This window comes from Myodes glareolus, chromosome 11 (genome assembly GCF_982192425.1).
Source record: "Myodes glareolus chromosome 11, mMyoGla1.1, whole genome shotgun sequence".
NCBI lineage: Eukaryota > Metazoa > Chordata > Mammalia > Rodentia > Cricetidae > Myodes > Myodes glareolus.
Genome location: NC_142036.1, coordinates 10,324,337 through 10,344,483, shown reverse-complemented (window position 1 = coordinate 10,344,483; position 20,147 = coordinate 10,324,337). Strand labels below are relative to the sequence as shown.

The 20,147-nt window shown below is 39.3% G+C and overlaps 1 pseudogene across 1 annotated transcript; it reads right to left on the bottom strand.

The window, feature by feature from the left end:
- Nucleotides 1-14,574: 14,574 nt before the first annotated feature.
- Nucleotides 14,575-15,168, bottom strand: LOC125412635 (immunoglobulin heavy variable 3-23 pseudogene; annotated as a pseudogene). Its single transcript, XR_015739292.1, has 2 exons — nucleotides 15,067-15,168; nucleotides 14,575-14,966 (listed from the first exon to the last, which is right to left on the bottom strand). The product of XR_015739292.1 is annotated as an immunoglobulin heavy variable 3-23 pseudogene (transcript).
- Between the last annotated feature and the right edge of the window lie 4,979 nt (nucleotides 15,169-20,147).

The following is a 20,147-nucleotide window of genomic DNA, read 5'->3' as shown; positions in this document are numbered from 1 at the left end:
TTTTTATTTTCCTGAATTCTCATGCTTTCTACCTACTCATCACCTTTTTCTCACTATACTAAACATTTCATTTCAAAACCTCTGTTTCACCCTGTGTCATTTCCCCTTTTCCCTTCACTTAAGATGTAATTTCCTTTCTTGACTTCTATTCTAGTTCTTAGCCAACAAAACAGAAATCAGAACACCACATACAGTCTCAAGAACACATCTGAATATTCTATAAAGCAGAAAATGTCCTTCCTAATCTTCAATACGTTGTGTGATATAAGATTTCCAGATTCATTCAAGATACTCCAAGGCTCAGAGAACACTGATGAAGAAGAGGAGGGAAGAATGTAATGAGTGAAACACAGGGAGGGGTGCTGTGAAATGCTGTCTTCTGGACATGTCATGGATATTACAATAATGGACTCATAATGACTGCTGTTGTTTGTAAAATCCTAACTAGAGCCAAGCCAGCCAAAACCCTGGTATAAATAGGGCTGATAATTCCTTGGCCCTACTTCTTACTGAGGAGCAGATGTAAATGTATTTTCTGGACAAGAGATAAAGTTCCTTTGTTTTGAGGGTATGGTAACTAGTATGATTCCAATATTGCAGTCCATGGGTTCACACACATGCACAGATGGGCAGCACTAACTGTACTTAAATATGTATAAGGTTAGTAGTGCCCCATCCTTGCCAGATTTGGGAGGAGCTGGAGGAAATTATATCATAAGTAGAGATCCAAAAGTATAAAGGAAAATAATATAAACTATGTAACTGAGGCTCAAACAACAAATTCAGAAAGCAAATAATTAAGGAACACTGGTAAATATTAAATAACTTGGTAGGCAACTTTATCTGGGACGATCTTCCCATCCAACTAAGAACGGGTGGAGTTCTTCACTTATTTAGTTTTATTTTAATTTATTAAACTTTTTTTTAAAAAAAACTACCAATCCAAGTTCCCACTCCCTCCCATGCTCTAATTACCTCCACACACCCTCCCATCTTATCGCCATTTAATCCTCAGAGAGGGTAGGCACATTGCCTTGTGGAAGGTCCAAGGCGCTCCCTACCATATCTAGGCTGAGCAAGGTATGCATCCAAAGAGAATAAGATGTCAAAAAAACAGTACATGCAGTGTGGATAAATCCTGGTGCCATGCCAGTGAACTCTTAGTCTAACCCAGTCTTGCAAATGTCAACCCCATTCAGAGGAACTATTATTGTTCCTTACTAGTTTGGTTGGAGTTGGTGAACTCCCTTTAGCTCAAGCAAACTGTTTCAGTGGTTGAACACATCATGGTCTTGACCTCCTTGCTCATATTCTCATTCCTTTCATTCTTCACCTGGACTTGGGAGCTAAGACTAGTTCTCTTATGTGGGTCTCTGCCTCTGCCTCCATCAGTTGCTGGATGAAAGCTCTATGGTTATATTTAAGAAAATCATCAGTCTGAATACAAGGCAAGTCAAGTATGGACACTCTCTCCTCTATTGTTCAGGATCCTTGGGGGGACATTCTTTTTGATTCCTTGGAATTTCTCTAGATTCAGGTTTCTGCTAACCCTGTAATGGCTCGCTCAATTAAGATATCTCTTTCCTTACTCGCATCTTTGTTTTTCCTCCATCTCAACCATCCCATTCCTGCAAGTTCTCCTCTACCCTCCACCTCTCCCTTTCTCATCTCATCCTACCCTCCCCTCTACCCCCACCCTATGCTCCCAACCGTGACAATCAATCCTGTCCATTTCCAATTTCCAGGCGGGTCTCTATATATTTTTCTTTGTGCCCACCTTATTACTTAGCCTCTCTAGACTGAATGTCTTTTGTTTACAGCTAGTATCCACTTATGAGTGAGTACATACCATTTTCATCTTTTTGAATCTGGCTTACCTCACTCAATATAGTGTTTTCTAATTCTACCTATTTGCATTCAAAATTTAAGATGCCATTGATTTTTACCACTGAGTAGTATTCTAATGTGTAAAAGTGCCATATTTTCTTTATCCATTCTTTGGCTGAGAGGTATTTAGGTTTTTTTCCAGGTTCTGGCTGTTACAATAATGCCTCTATGAACATAGTTGAATAAATGCTTTTGTAGCATGATTGATCATCTTTTGGGTATATGCCCAAGAGTGATATTGCTGCATCCTGAGGTAAGTTGTCCCAATTTTCTGAGAAACCACCATACTGATTAAACAAGTGGTTGTATAAGTTTGCATTCCCACCAGCAATAGATGAATGTTCATCTATTCCAAATCCTCTCAAGCATAAGCTATTATTTTTGTTTTGATTTTAGCCATTCTGACAGGTTTAAGATGGTTTCACAGAATTGTTTTGATTTGCATTTTCCTGATAGCTAAGGATGTTGAACATTCCCTAAGTATCTTTTGGCCATTTGAGATTCTTCTGTTGAGAATTCTCTGTTTAGTTCAGTACACCATTTTTAATTTTGTTATTTCAAATTTTTATGTCTAATTTCGTGAGTTCTTTATATATTTTGAAGATCAGTCCTTTGTCTGAAGAGGGTATATGGATCTTTTTCCATTTAGTAGGAAGCCTTATTGTCCTATTGACTGTGTTCTTTGCTTTAAAGAGGCTCCTCAGTTTCAGGAAATCTATTTGCAGATAATCCTATACATTGTTTGTAAAATCTCTTTTCACATTTGTTTAGTTGTTACTTTACTCTAAGGTGACATTATCCCATCATCATTCAGAATTAGGGGAAAGACATATCAATCCTGCCTTCCCTTTCAGGTCTCATGCTGCAATAACAGTTATTCTGGTTTTAGATTATACATATATGTCATCTAGGTATTTCCTTTTCTTTAAAATTATCTAGAGCAAATCAAAGGACAAGCTGAAGATAAGAGAATTTCAGTGGCATCTCTATAAATAACTATTACTTCTTTTCTACTACAGATGGAAAACTGTGCCTGTGCCTATTTGTTCAATGATTTATTTACCTTAATGTGGATATACATAGTCTTTTAATTAATATAGTTAGGCTCTCTGGATATTCTTGTTCAAAAGTAAAATCCTTGTTATTAAATTAGATGTATTAGTTCTGATATATTTTATGTCTAAAAAAACTCATTTAAAACTTTACCTTGTTCATCCATTTTAGGAGCAACTGTGTAAGCTGATCCTCACACTGACCCTGGACAATAAGACAGTGGAACCTCTGGGTTCAACATAGTGTGGAGTTATTCAATTCACGGTTATGTGTTCTTCTGTCAGGATTCTAAGAATGTACTCAATGTGGTCTCTAAAGCTTCGTCACATACTATTGGTGTCAATGAGTGAATTTCTGGAGAAGCTTAAGCCTCGGAACTAAAGAATTTCTTCTTCTTTTTAAACCTGCCCCAAATTTATGATCCATTAACACAGAGCCCACAACAAACACATCTTCTCTGAAGACATTTCTCTAACTCACACATGAGAAGCCAGGATCTTACTGTCAGACACATCAGAGAGTGCATAGGAGTAATTCTGAGAGCAACAAAAGCACCAACAAACTGTGAAAATCTTAGAACTCAGTTGTCTTTGGGAAGGGTTGGAGAGAGATGATCCAAGGCCTGGAGCTGATGTCTGCTAGGATGTGCATATTTTGCTGAGAATTTTATGGTCTGAGTTGCACAATATGTCTATAGAGAATTCATTAGCTTGGACTTCAAGGTGCAAGCTAATTTTACCAAAATGCAAAGACTCAAAAATAGAATCTTGCAACAATTTTCACAACTGTACACTTTTATAAGCTCCTATTACTTTAGAAGTAGAAAACTGTGGATGGCTTATTTTCTAAACTAAGTGTGGAAATTAACATCAATTCAGGGAAGTTGTTGTTTCTCTACCACAATTTTAAAAAAAAACAGCATGAATTAAAGATTATTCAAAATTTCAAAGCTGTCTTACAAAATTTATAGTCAAAAAGTTTCATAATTTCAGACACTTGATGACATATATATAATTATAATATTATATATTATATATTTAATTAACGTGCTGATTTGTCTGACAAAAAGCAATTAGACATCTTAGAATATTGTGGGAGAACAAAGATGTTTAGTGTGTAATTAAACAGCCTGATTAATAGGTTATTAGAGGTAAAGGGTACTCTAGAAGATTTCTTTGTGTAAAGGAAAAGAAAAGGTCATGGCATCAAACAAGTATAATTGTAGCATATTCCAGTACTTCCTAGTTTCTGAAGTGACCACCACTGTTTCTGGGAGTACCTGTTGATCCTCAGCATCTACTGCTGGTCTAAGTAGAGAAGTTTCTGTACAAGCTCACATTGGAGTTCTCTAACTGTGTCTCTGGCACAGTAATTCATGGCTTTCTTTGAAGTTTGCATATTGTTCAGTTTTATGAAAACATAGCCCTTGGAGGTGCAGTGATATTTTGTTTCTGATCTTACAAATAAAGCTTCCTGAAGATCAGACTGCAATGCTAAGCCACTAGTTAGCCATAGATGCCAGGCAATGGTGGCACACACCAGTAAATCCAGCACTAGGAAGATAGAGTTGGACGGATCTCAGTGAGTGCAATGCTACCCTGGGCTACAAAAGACTGAATCTGTGAAAAACAGAAACAGAGTTCACACAGAGGTGATCCCACCACCTGGGATCATATGCCTTTAATCCCAGCACTAGGGAGGTAGAGAGGGGAGTGAGATGGCTGGACAGAGAAAGGAATATAAGACAGGAGGAGACAAGATCCCAATGCAGTCTGAGGATTCAGTCTGAGAGGCTGTCTGAGGTGTTGGAGAGACAGCATTCTGTGAGAACATTTGTAGGGAGAGGATCTTCCCCTTTTAGTTAGAGGATTGATAGAGATAAGAACTTTCTAGTGGCATGTGATTTTAAAATTTTAATCTGAGAGGAGATTCCAGGGATTGATTTTATACACATAAGTGTTCTCGGAGTATTCACTGTCCCGCTTAGGGACACCATACCTGGAAACTTACTAGTTCCTATTTTCTGTTTGTCTGTGTCTCTGTCACTATGTACTTTTACATTTACATCCTTGTCTCTTCACCATTTAAAGAACACTGCAAAAGCAAGTTTCTACATATGATTGTTGTATTGATTAGGAATGGAGGGTCAGCTCTTCATAACTCCTCATAAAAAGCAGTAGCATGTGACCAGTCTTGTAGGTTATGTTAGCTGAAGCAATAAAAAGACAGAGATCCCTAAGTGATGACAAGAAGTGAAGAGGAGGAGATGCTGAACAATAGAAAATGTTTGTCTTGAGGTGAAGATTACCTTAGAGAAAATGGAATTAAGGGCTTTTCTTCATGCCTTGGTAATGTAAATAATCAGAAAATGACAGAGAATAGCTCAAAACAATCTATCAGTAAATCACAGAGAAAACCACCAAATATTTCACACTGAACACCCCATATGTGGTGTCTTTTAATCCTCTGAGCATGTTCTATATTGTGAGTAGCAGTGGTGGGGAGGCTGCCTTCCTGTGCAAGCTCTGAAGGGTACGTACCCCATAAGTGCTTTGTTAACCTTGTTCAGACATTATGCTCAGTGTGTCTCATTTTTGCGTTATCTGAATTTTTCAGTGTGCTTTTTAGATCTTGGAAAAGATCACAAGAATGATTGCATCTTTTTCATACCATCCTAGAGAACTGGTATGTGACCCCTTATTCAAGAATTGTTTTTTTGGTTACTCAGAGTTTGTGTCCACATTTTGTTTTCTCATGCTTCTAGGGGTCCCTTCCTCAATGAAACTATCTAGAGGGAATAAATAAGAAAAATATGTTCAACAGAATGCTTTCACGCTAAATCTGCATATTACTTACAATTATCTTCCATTTGATAGCTGCATCCCTATACTTGAGTTTGTCCAGTCATTTATTCACTCACGTTTCCTGGATTCATGCACGTTCAGTTAATAACTCCTGTTACAATGACAGCACAATATATTATGGTTGTATGTGATTAGAATTTGTCATTGTAGAAAAATCTATGATCATCTGGGAACTGCAAACATCAGTTGGAAGCAAATGCTCCCACTAGATTGGCATGTAGTTAAGCCTCTAGCGTCATTTTAGGGACATTGGAATGGCACAATTTCTTTTATATCATTGAGGAAGGAACTGGAAAATATTTCATTTGGAACAGGAAAAGGGAATTTGTTGCAGAAGCAGAAATTTTATGTATATTTAGACAGAACAAATCTTATTCATGCTAATCTATGAATCAGTCCTTCCTACCTCCCTCTTTACTCTGCTACTCACATCTGATGTCCTTTTCTGGCCACTCCTACTCTCATGTCTTTTCTTTCTATTTGTTCCTCCCCTCCTTCCCTGCCTTCTTGATAAGCTTCCTTATTTCCTTTCCTCTCTTCCCTCACACTCTCTTCCAAATCCTTTCTTCCATCACTTCCTTCAGTTCCCTTGTTTCTTGCTACATGTTACAAGCTGTTTCTGCTATATTTGCATAATTGTAATGGCTCCACTGTATCTAAAAGACAGCACCTAACTCTATCACATTCTTCCAGCTGTCTCTTGTTACCTTTCTTGGGCTTCAGAACATACATAATGTGTATATATTTTGGGGTGAGTATTCAGCAGTCACCTATTTTCAGTACTGGGGCAGTCATGGGTCCATGCTTTACATGTAACACACTTCAGAAAAGCTTCACTGACCAAGGCTGAGAGAAGCCCTAACATATTGGTACAAGTATAAAAGACAGTGTTAGTATATGCTCCTTGGCTAAAGGACAATAACAGATTTTCTCATAGTACTGTTGATCTTTGAACATAAATGTGCTATAATTTTTAAAAATATTGAAACATGTATTAATTTTGAAACATGATTAGCTCAGTGAAATATATTGAGGACCTCAGGTGGGTGTGGCATGTATAGTTCCTTTCCTCTACTTCCTGGACCATTTAACTAGCTTGGTTTTATACATATCTTGTACAGGAACACACAATAATTTATGTATATAATGACCATGCAATGTCCAGAGGTAACTATATCACAGAACTCCTCCCCGTTTTATGGTACTTTCATTCTTTCAACTCACTCTTCAGTGATGTTCCTTGTGTCTTGTGGGAGGAATATGGAGGGTTAGGGAAGTGGGGTATGTGGGAGTTTTGATGTAGACATTCTGTCTGTGGACAAGCACTCACACAGTTGTTTATTCTTAGTAGTGAATAGTCATGGACTCTCTGCATTCAATCTTGGTTGCTAGAGGACAGAGATTCATTTTATTTGCAGGTGTCCCTATTGGTTGGTTGCCTTTGACCATTATGAAAATCCACAACCACAGGCATATGGGCAATGCTATTTGGTTTTGTTGAGTTATAAAAAAGAACGTGAATTTTGGAGGAAAATATATTGCAAGGGCCAGGAAGAAAAAAATTGTAAGGAAAAACTAGAGTGAGAATATGACGAAGATACATTGCTGATGTGTATGAGTTCTCAAAAAATATGAAAGATGTTTTTGAAATATTATAGTATATTTAAAGTAAATTAGTGTAGAACATTAAAGTCCTTCTACTCCAATGTACTGATGAGCAGCTCATTCACCTGCAGTGTCTTCCTACCCTCACAAATTGAAGTCCTTTAAATCTCTACTGTCTCCACGAATGCTGGACACATCCCTATCTTAAGTCTTTTTTTTTTATTTTCAACAGATACTGACAGTGTAACTGTTTTGTTGAACATATCCCCCACACTTCTCTTGGAATCTGCATTCCTATGAAGCACCTGGAAGGTCGAGTTCTGGGTGAACGATTCCCAATGGCTCCTGTGCCTTGAGGACAATTCCTTTAACCACTTCCTAGAACACTCATAAAAACACAGACTCTTAGGATTCTTAGGAATGTTCCTCTCTCTTTCCTTCCTTTCACTCCAGGCTGTCAATCTTTATTTGGATACTCAGAGCATCTCCAATTTCTTCCTCTACTCTTTGTGGTTTTCTCAAATAAAGCTAGCAAGTTTCTCTCTCTCTATCTCTCTCCCTCTCTCTCTCTCTCTCTCTCTCTCTCTCTCTCTGTCTCCTTACTGCATTCCTTATTTTCTTATTATTTTGTTTACAAGGGATACATATCTAAAACAAATATATTTTTGCTTTTGAGAAGATTCATCTCTTTCTTCAAAAACATGAATAATGAGTATCATATTTTTTAAAAAAAATTAAATTTAATGATGAGATAATTAATTGAGCCTGTAATTCTTATATAGAGACCACACAGCCCATCCTGATGGGAAGAGATTTGAAATGAAGGTGTATGAAAGAGAAAACATATAGGAAATAATGAATGTATATTAAAAGGAAAATTCATTTGTGCTGGTGAATTCAGTGGTCTGTATTGAAAAAGCATATGAATAAATATATAAAAGAAAAGATGAAGAGAGAAATGATTCCCACACACGCGAGCTCCTAGCATCACAGAAGATCCTGCAAACTCCAATCAACAGAGTGATCCACCTGCTATCTTTGAATGGGAGGTGAGGCACAAAGATGCCTTACCTGATGAGTAGGACAAGTACCTGGGGCACAACTGCTGTCACCAGCTGCATTGTTCTTGAGTCTCCATGCTGAAGTCTGTCCAGGATCAATGACTTTCCACACAAGTTATGACAAGTTAGACAACATGTTCAGTGTTTGCTTTGATGTGTACACATTGTGTGAAGACTAGGTTGATTTTAAAGCTTTGCTGGACTCATGGATCACTGACCATGTCCAACCTTTCTGTTAAACATGAATTCTATACTGATTCAACCATAAAACCCATATGAGACTTTGTCCTGAGTCTAGGGAACCCACTTTTTAGATCCTAAATTGTTTCATATCTGATCCTGGTGCCCAATGTACAGTCAGTTCTTCCCTCCATGATGGTCTCCATCTCATTTGTTACAGAGCACACCTGTATTTAAATACACATGCCACAGTTGAAAATACATTTTTAAATATGACAAATTCAAACATGTCTACACACCACACTTGAAGAGATATTTTTCTGGGTGATTTACAGAGGCAGTTCAGACATATGAAGTATAGCCTTTTATGTCCCTCTTCTTTTGTTCAGGGTAACTACGACCTACTTATGTTCTCACTGTTCCCTTCTGTTCATAAGGACACCCTGCAGGGAACCTTGTGTCTAGGTTCATACTTATTCTCCTCAATGTGCATTTTGACAAAGCAACACTTGGTTCATCATTGACTTTCAGAATATCAGTTATGAGGTACAAAGTGTTCTTGTCTCCAGCGCTGGTCAATTGGTCCTTGACAGAATTTGTATATTTTATTGAGACACCGGCCTTATATGTATTAGATCCACTCTGGTCCCTGGCCTGGAGCATGACAGACCCAGAGCACATAGTAATCACTGAAGGTGAATCTACATGGCATAGAGAGAAGTTACACGGTTGACCCAGGCTGCAAGTATCGTCCTCCAGACTCCACTAGCTTCACCTCCCACAGGACACCTGAAAACACTGAAGGAAGCTGTTACACATGTCTACCTTCCCTCTTACTCATGTACACTTACAAACTCAGCATCTCGTTTTTGTTTAAATTGCCTTGTAAAAGAGCACCAAGAAAACCCCAGCTCATTCTCAGTTTTATGGTGAATGGTTTGTGTTCAGTGTTTATCAATGATGGACAGACATGAAAATCCTAGACTGGGCTCCTCTTCCTGAGCTTCAGTGTAAGAAGCAGGCTGATTTTCGTGAGGAGAATGAGATCCTGTTTGCAATTTCCTGCTATTTATGTTCTCTTTACCTAGGCTCAAAAAGTGAACTATGCTCAGGAAAGAACTGACATTCATGGTGGTCACTGTAGCCAAGATCAATGATAAAATAGATCTTCATGTTTCATGTCAGGATGATAGAGAGATGGAGGAAATCAAAGTTAATTTTTAATACCAGAGTATTCCTGCATGATCTGTTGGCTCTTACTAAAATTCTATATTCTTCTCTAACTGGAGAATTAACAGAAGCTCTGTTACAAATATAGCGACCCTACTCCCATTGATCTCCGAATCTCTTCAAAATTGATCCTGGTACCGACAGCATAGCCATGTCTGCCCTGTTTATTGCTCTCTGTATTGTTCAGATGAGATTGCATATTGTGTAGAAAAATAAACATTACAGGGGAAAACAGGACTTCAAAAATTTTCAGGTGTATTAAAAATTAGTAAAAACTAAGTTCTAGAATATTGCAATGGTGAGTCTCTCTTGGCCCTTAGTACTGCCTGCTGGCCCTGAGCTCTCTATAAGAGAGGCTCACACTAGATTTCTATCGCAGTGTCTCTGGAAGAGTAGTATATGGGTTTGTTCTCAGTTTGTAGACTGATCAGTTTTAAGAAAACTTGGCTTTTGGAAATGTCTTGCTGATGGTTGTCTAGGATTTGAGAACTGAATTGTAATCAGTGTTTTCATTATACTGTATTATTCCCATTAACTCCAGACCCTTTCCTGGAGATTGGTTTACCCAGTGTACATGACAGCTGGTTGATGAGAACACAGAGACAGTGCAGGTGAGAGACAGAGAGGGTCTGGGTCAGCGGTGATGACTGCACCAGTTCAGGTATTGTCTCCTTCACCTGCAACTGGGATAGTGCAAATGTTCAAATATTCCATACGCAATGTACCTGGTTCTCGCTCCTGAAACACTCACAGGTTGGACAGGTCAAGAGACAGAGGAGCAGCTCCAGGACAGACATGCTTTGCTGGAGCTCCAGTGAGAAGGAGATGGGGCTTCTCAGGTAGGGCTTGGCTTTCATTCTGAGCCTGAGGGCTACTTTGCATTGGGGAAGTTCCTGAGATGATAAAGGAAGCCCAGGAGGTTTCCCTTTCTTTTTCAGGTGACTGACTTTTGCTTCTGTTTCCCAAGTTAAAACTATATTTCACCATGCCCAACCATTAAATTCAGCGTTGTTAATAATTATTGAATTTATTTTCTTGAGAAACTTTTAACACAATATATTCTGATAATTATTTACTTTCTATCTTCTTTGACAGATCCTGCCCATCTCCGCAATTCCAGATTTTCATAAAAACTCAGAGCTTTAAGAGTCTTTTACGAAAACATGTAAGGGTTTGGACATGAGATATTCTTTTCCATATAGACAGTTAATGGTTGAAAAATCCATAATCTGCAATATATTTTCTCTTAAAAATTAATATACAGTATACATATTTGCTTTTACAGATTACAATGTACAGTGATAATATCCAGGGCTCAAAAGATTGCTCAGTGGTAAGGCACGTTCCTCTCAGTACTAAAATCTTAGCTTGATTCACAACAGTTAGCTTAGAAGCTAGGTGTGAATGTTTATCCTATATTCCCACACTGAAGGCATTGTGACTGGAGGTACTCCAAGTCTTGCCAGCCAAAGATTCTGTCTGAGCACTTATGCTCCAGGTTCACTGTGATATCCTTACTCAAAAATAAGATAGAAATCAACTGGTAATCATATACAAACTCAACTCTAGCCTCCTGACACATGTGCAAACCATGTACTTTGCACACATAGTCTAGCCAATTAGCACTTCTAGCCAGTCGAACATTGTCCTTACTTGGCACTGGATTCATGGTTTGTAGTTATACATAATTATGCCATGGATGCTGTAGTCCTTACCATGGAAACCAAGAGATGAACTCCTGTAGACTTGTTTCCTCTCCACAGCTTTCTAAGTGCACTTCTCAGTGGGGGCACTTCCATTCCTTTTCCAGGCATAGAGTGGTTCATTTACGAGTATGAAAGTAAGAATGATATTTTTCTGAGTGCTTAATTCCTATTTTTAAGTGAGTTTGTTTCTTAAACTTAAGGTCTTTCACATGGTCACAATGCACTCTACGACAAAGCTATATGCCTAGCTCAATCTTATAAAACATTACATTTTTCTACAGAAAATAATTTTTGATGACTGAATTTAGTCACTACTAAAACAAACACCAGGAAACACAATTACTTCTTCTTTGACATCCAGCACTTATAACTGATTCTGTAAAGAATCAATTTATTGCCAGGCAGTGGTAGCACAAACCTATAATCCAGGCACACGGGAGGCAGAGGCAGGCTGATCTCTGTGAGTTTGAAGGCAGCATGGTATACAAAGAGCTAGTTCCAGAGCAGACTCAGAGAAACCCTATCTCAAAAACACAAAAACTAAATCAAACAAAAAACGGATCAATTTACTGAGCATGGATCTTGAGAATTTTGGGGTATAGAAGATAAATCAAACCAAATGAAGAAACAGAAGGAAGAGGACAAGGAGAAGTAGAGGGAAACTTCATCCTCAGCTGGTGACTCCTGAGTCTGGACTCCATAATCCTTTCAAGACTACTGTGTAGTTGAATCACAGCATGTGCTGGGGTCTCACTACTCATTTTCAACACCACACACCTGAATGAAAGAAAAATAAGAGCAGAGTGCACATATGAGTAACAGTATCTGCCACAAATCTAAAAGAAGAAGGCAGATACTTTTGAACTGGGTTCTCTGCCTCAGGTGCTTTGAGAATCACTGGGATCTTAAGGAACTGAAATGTTTTCAGAGGCTTTATCAGGGTAAGATAGGCTCTGGTTCTGAAGTCAAACCTTGAATCCCAACCTCGCTGCTCACCTGATCTCAGAGCAGGTTTCTGTGGTCAGATGATGCTGTGGTAACCTCTGTAATGTAAATTATTTATAGATGATGAGAAAGTATGCATCTCTGAAGTAAGCACACAGACACTCAGATGCATGTACACAAGATAGATATACAACCGATACAATCCTTCCTAAAACACACATACAAGGGCAGGTGGTTATATGCATATTAATATCATATAATATTTGAAAATATTCTCTTTCCACCTATGTTATTTATTCTACTTAAAAATAAATCACCGTCCTCATTCATGATGTACTGTGAATTCATTGATTTATCCCACTACCCTCTCTCCCCTTTTTCTCTTTAACTTCTTTAATCCTCTGTCCTCTCCTACTTAATGTCTCTTCCATTCTCTCTTCCCTCCTTTTCTGATTTACTGCACCAACTCTGCTTCTTTTTTTGCTCATCCAGACATGAGATTGCAGGGTCACATAACCTTGTGTAATTCTGTGAAGGACGCCGCAGTTTTCATAATGTCTTAGTAGAACCACATTCCCAATTCCACAGCACAGGCATCCCTTCTCCTCCATTCCCATAACACTTGGTCACATTTTTTTCCTTGAGCAAATGGCACTCATATCATTGGCTACAGACAACTAATTCTTTTGGGTTTAAGATCCATTTCTGTGGTTACGAAAAATGTTAGCTTTATGTAACACTTCCGCCCATTTTCACTGATCAAGGTGAAGCATCCCAATCAGAAGATGGAGGGCAGAACATGGTTTGTTCATGAGGACCTCACCTCTCAACTCTGAATTCCCAGAGCTATCTGTTAACCTCCTGACTCAAAACTTAGAAAAGTGAGAGAAAGGAATTTTTCTTGAAAAGAAAATTTAAACTGTTCTCTTGGATAACAGAAATTTTTTCATAACCTTTAATGGGGAGTACTGATGTTTCAAACTCGGTATTTTTTAATAAAAATGATAAATATATTTTGAAATATTACCATTTGAATCAAGGTCTCATATAAACTACACAATAAGTAGACCATTGGGCCAAATCATTGCATTGAATGAGAACTTTTTAAAAATACACTGTTTTAATTAAGGGTATAGGTTTCTGTGTGGGTAGTGTAGTGCTCATGAAGATAAACAGATACCACAGAGTCCACCGGACTCACATGAGGCTCTGAGATGCCTTCATCTTCTAGGGCTTACAATCTTCTTTGGCTTCTTTGGGAACATATGCTCATCACTAAACAGGATCATTTTGCTCTGTGTGATGATCTGATCTGCATTAAGTTCAGGTAAAAGCACACCCTAAATTTAAAAAGCAAGTACAATGGGGCTGTGAAAATCAAGTTTTTGCCACACAATAACACTTCAGTGTATTCTACACAGAGAACTCAGAATCCATAACTATATAAAGAAATGGGTGTGGCAGTCAACCAGGTGTACCATATAGGCAATGTAGAGAATGAACAATCACTGGGTCTCACAGGAAAACAAGACTATCTAGTCATTAAGAACCAGGGCCAGTGATAGAATTTCTCTCACAATAAGTGGTAAAGATCATTAGGAAAAATTCATCATATTTCAACACACCCACCCTCATACACACAAACGTACATGGAGAGGCATGAAAGATTCATCATATGTCAACACACCCACCCATTTACACACACACGTACATGGAGAGGAGTGAGTGAGAAAGATTGAGAGAGAGAAACAGGGAGAGGGAGAGAGACTGACACATAGACCAAGATGGGGGGGGGGAGAGAAACTGAAATATAGACAGAGATATGGAGACAGATAGAGATAAAGGGAAACAAGGAGAAACACTATAACAAATAAACATAACACAACTGGAAACAGAAATTTGAATAATCATTTGGATATTCAAGGATTACTACACACTATACCTGTAGAGAAAATCCCAAGTGTGATATGGAGAGGCAGTACAGAAACAGAGAAGTCCAGTCTTCCATGCTTCTCTAAGCAAGCTCTGCAGTGTTCCAGATCTCTAAGTGCTCTCAGCGCCCCCTGCTGGTCCCGTGTTCCCACAGAGGTGTTTTTGTCTGAGCTCACAGTAAGATTCAATCACTGTGTATTTTGCACAGTAATACGTGGCTGTGTCCTCAGACTTCAGACTGCTCATTTCCAGGTACAGAGTGTTCTTGGCATCGTCTCTGGAGATTGTGAACCGGCCCTTCACAGCGTCGGTGTAGTAGGTGCTACCACCACCATTACTAATGGATGCGACCCACTCCAGCCCCTTCCCTGGAGCCTGGCGGGCCCAACCCATCCACCAGCTACTGAAGGAGAATCCAGAGGCTGCACAGGAGAGTTTCAGGAACTTTCCAGGCTGCACTAAGCCTCCCCCAGACTCCAGCAACTGCACTTCACACTGGACACCTGCAAACACAAAGTATTCTAGTTATAAAACTGATGCAGAAGACTTTTTTTCTCTTTCTCGAGTACACACAATACACAGCATCTCATCTTTATGAATTACCTTTTAAAAAAAGAGCAAAGTAAACTAATATGAGCCCTAAATCCATGGTGAGTGTCCTGTGTTCAATGTTGAACTCCTCTGCCAGAGCTGCAGGGTCAGGACAGGGCTTGATTTTATGGGCACAAAGAAGCCTTATTTGCATATCTTCCACTCATAACATCAGGCCCTGTAGTTGTACCTGGGCAGAAGTCAGTACTCAGAGCAGATATAAGACATAATACACACCTATGACAGTTACAGAAATTGAAGAATTAATGTAGCTCTGTGTACACATTTTCGTTGTTAGGGATTCACCACACTTTATTTAGTTCCTGGTTTACTTGATACATAGAAAATGTTGTGTTTTCACACTTCATGTCTCTTTAGGATAAATGTGAAATTAAAAAGCTCCACACTCAGCTGTGTTTCTAGATATTAGTTCTTTCTGTCCCTCTGTTTCTGTTGGACAGGGCTTCTTCCTGAGGTAAACCTTGCATAGAATCACAACCCTCCATCTAAGAAGAACTCCTTTACTGTGATAGGAACACTTGAGACTACTGAAGTCAATTTTACTTCGTTCTCCTTTTTTCTGTTTTTATTACTTTAAAATAATACCAATCAAAATTCCCATTTCTTCTCCTCCTCCCACTTTCCTCCTGTTCCTCCCATCCCCTCACTCACCCCCCACTCCAGTCCTAAAAGAGGCCAAGGCACCTGGCCCTGTGGGAAGTCCAAGGCCTCCCCCATACATTCAGGCTTAGGAAGGGATGCATCAAAAAAGAATAGGATCTGAAATAACCAGTATATGCAGTGGAGACAGTTCCCAGTGCCATTATCATTGGCCCCTCAGTTTGCCCCAATTGTCAATTACATTCACATGGTCCAATTTGATTCCATGCTTGTTCATTCCAAGTCCAGCTGGAGTTAGTGAGATCCCATTAGCTCAAGCACACTGTCACAGTGGATAGACCAACCCCTCGTGGTCCTGACTTCCTTGCTCATCCAGTAGTCAGACTGATGACTATCTTGAATATCACCATAGAACCTTCATCTGGTGATGGATTGAGACTAAGACAGAGACCCACATTGGAGCACTGGACTGAGTTCCCAAGGTCCAGTTGAAGAGTGAAAGGAGGGAGAATTTTACACAGTTCTTAGAGATGATGTCCTATAGCATCAGGAAGTTTGCAAATGTGATGTTTCTTGTTACCGTCTGTATTCTCAGTGGTTGCTATGGAGATAAGTTTATATTTGAAGCACTCAATTGTTTGCCTCCTGAATTTCTCCCTATGACCACCTTTTACTCCCCACTCTTCCTTTCTCTTTCCCACCTCGACACCAGGCAACACAAGGCTGTCTTCATGCTGTCTTAGGTCAGTTTTTATTTCTGCATATTTATATAGTCAGCACAATGGGGACATTTAATACATTTTTTGTAACAAAACACAAGATGTTCACATCAATTTTGTATTTTCAGAAGATTTTCAGAAGACTTTGTTTTTATTTTCCCAAATTTTCATGCACTCTACCCTCTCAACCCCTTTCTGTCACTACACCCAACTTTTCCTTTCACAGCCTCAGTATTACCCTGTGCTTTTTCTGTCTTGTCCTTCACTTAAGATGTCTTTTCCTGTCTTGATTTCAACTCTAGTTTCAAGTCTACAAAACAGAAGTCAGAACACCAAACACAAACTAACAAAAGTGCATCCAGAGGAATAATTATGGGAGCAACAAAAGCACTACGAAAAACACAAACTGTGAAAGTCATAAAACTCAGCTGCTATGGAAAGGGCTGAAGATGTATGGACCAGGGACCACAGCTGATGTCTTCAAGGATGTGCTTAATTGTGGCTGAGATTTTTGTGGTCTGAGTCGCACGATATGCCATAAAGGAATCATTAGCTTGGATTTCAATGTGGAAGGTAATTTTTACCAAAATGGAAATGTTTAAAAAAATTTAATTCTGCAACAGTTATAACAATTGTACACTTTTATCAAGGTCCTATTAGTTTAGAAGTAGGAAACTGTGGATGGTTCATTTTTTAAGCTAACTTTGAAAAGTAACATCAATTCAAGGAAGTTGTGATTTCTCTATCACTAGTTTAAAAATTAAGAGGTTGAATTAAAGATTATTCAAAATTCTTACAAAGCTGTCTTAAAAGGTTTCATAATTACAGACTTCTGTCTGTCTGTCTGTCTGTCTATCTATCTATCTATCTATCTATCTATCTATCTATCTCTTTCTCTCTCTCCCTCTTTCTCTCTGCTGATTTGTTTGACAAGGAGCAATTAGACATCTAGAGGATTGTGTGGATGATTACACAGATGATTAGTGTATAATTAAAAGGCAAAATTAATAGGCTATGACAAGTAAAGTGAACTCTAGAGGATTTCCTTGTGTAAAAGAAAAAATAACAAAGGTTATGACATCAAACAGTTGCAAATGTAGCATATTCCAGATGACCACTGTTTCTGGGAGTATCTGTTGGTCCTTCACATCTGCTGCTGGTCTGAGTATATAGGTTTCTCCCCAAGCTCACACTGGAGTTCTCTCAGCATGTCTCTGGCACAGTAATGCATGGTTGTGTCCAAAGTTTGAAGATTGCTCAGTTTTATGAAAACGTCGCTATGGAGGTGTAGTGACATTTTGTTTGTGATCTAACAAAGTTTTCTGATGATCAGAGTGCAGAACTAAGCCACTAGTTAGCCATAGAAGCCAGGCAGTGGTGGCACAAAGCTTTAATCCCAGCACTAGGAAGATAGAGATTGACAGATCTCTGTGAGTGCAAACCTACCCTGGCCTACAAGAGATTGAATTTGTGAAAATTAGAAACAGAGCTCATACAAAGGTGATCCCAGCACCTGGGATTATATGCTTTTAATCTCAGTACCAGAGAAACAGACACAGGAGTGACTTGAATGGGCAGAGAGAGGAATATAAGACAGAAGGAGACAAAAACTTAGATGCAGTCTGAGGATTCAGTCTGAAGATTCAGTCTGAGATTTTGGTGGGACAGCACACAGTCAAAGGATTTGTACAGACAGAATCTTCCCCATTTGGTCTGAGCATTGGTAGAGATAAGAACTCTCTACTGACTGAATACTCTTCTTTTTCTGATCCTTCAGTTTTTGCCCCTGATAACTGACTCAGGATTTTTACCACTAAGAACAGTTAGAATTTGTGCAACAGCAGGTTTCCCTGCTGATGTTGACTTGGGATTTGAGAACGAAATTATAATTTCTGCTTCCACCTCTCCACACTCTTCGTATCCACTTCAGAAACTTTCCAGTCTTTCCCAGAGACTGACAGACACAGCTTACACAATAGCTAGTTAATCAGAATCCACTGACAGTTCCAGTGAGGGACAGGGTCTGCGAGGACTGTACTAGACCAGGGGCTTATTCCTTCAGCTGTCCCTGGGACAGGGCACCTGGGAATAAGTACAATCTTCCTGATTCATACACCCCACAGATGATATGCCTGGGTCTCATTCCTGAAACCCTGAAACACTTAAAGCTTGGAGAGGTCACCAAGCAGAGAAGCAGCACCAGGACAAGCATGCCCTACTGGAGGACTAAGGGAGAAGGCGATGGGGCCTCTCAGTCCTGGGCTCTTAGTCTGAGCAGGAGGGATGCTTTGCATTGAGGGAGGTTCCTGAGAGGATAAAGGGAAGTCCTGGGCAAGGCTTGCACTTTTCCCTTGAATTTCTGAAAATTGACCATAGTTCCTTCGATGACCTGGAGTTAAAAAAAAAGAAGATTCTCTCTGGTCTTGCCTTCTTTGCTCACGTTCTCTTTCCTTCTGCTTCTCGTTTGGACCTAGGGAGTTAAGTCCAGTGTTCCGATGTGGGTCTCTGTCTCTATCTCCATCCATCGACAGATGAAGGTTCTGGGACTGAAGAAAATGAAAAAGGAAATAAGGACTGCGAGGGATGCGATCACCCACTGATACAAGGGAATGGATCTAATGAGAGTTTACCAAGGCCAATTGGACTGGGACTGAACGAGGACGCGATCCAACCAGATTCTCTGAATGTGGCCGGATTCTCTGAATGTGGCTGGTCCGGAGCCTTTCTGAAAAGCCATTGACAATAGCACTGGGACTTGTTTCCTCCGCATATACTGGATTTTGCGGATCCAGTCTGTCTGGACACTCACCTTCCTGGACCTGGAGGGAGGGGGGAGGAACTTGAACTTCCCACAGGGCAGGAAACCCTGACTGCTCTTAGGGATGGAGAGGGAGGAGGAGAGGGAGTGGGGGGAGTGGGAGGGTGTTGGGAAGAGGGGCGGAAATGGAAACTTTTATAATTTAATTAAATTACTTTCAAAAAAAGAAGAAGAAGAAACATATTTGTTGCACTGTCTAGATTCTTACTTGCATATAAATAGGAAATTATATAATTTACACTGTACAGATCTTGAATGCAAAACATTGAGTGACTCCACAGTCATGCTGTGTAGACAGCAGAGGATATCATATACTAAGTGCACATCCTTTTTAGTTCCAAGAGAGGCTTTAGGGAGAGAGGAGTGTTGAAATTTCCTACTATTAAAGTGTGGGGTTTGATGTGTGCTTTGAGTTCTAGTAATGTTTCCTTTACATATGTGGGTGTTTTTATATTAGGGGCATAGATATTCAGGATTGAGACTTCCTCCTGATGAATTGTTCCTGTTATGAGTATAAAGTGTCCACTCCATCTCTTCTGATTGATTTTAGAATGAAATCAATTTTGTTAGATATTAGTATAGCCAAACCCGCTTGTTTCTTAGGTCCAATTGATTGGTAAACCTTTTCCCAACCCTTTACTCTGAGGTAGTGTCTGATTTTGAGGTTGAAGTGTGTTTTTTTGTAAACAGCAGAATGTTGGATCCTGTTTTTGTATTCATTCTCTTAACCTGTGCCTTTTTATAGGTGAATTGAGTCCATTGATATTAAGTGATATTAATGACCAGTGGTTGTTATCTCTGGTTATTTTTAGTGGTGGTAGTGTTTGTGTGTTTCCCTTCTTTGAGTTGTGCTGGTGGAGGGTTCTCAGATGCCTGTGTTATTGTGGATGTTGTTGAATTCTTTGGTTTGTGGGTTTCCTTCTAATATTTTCTGT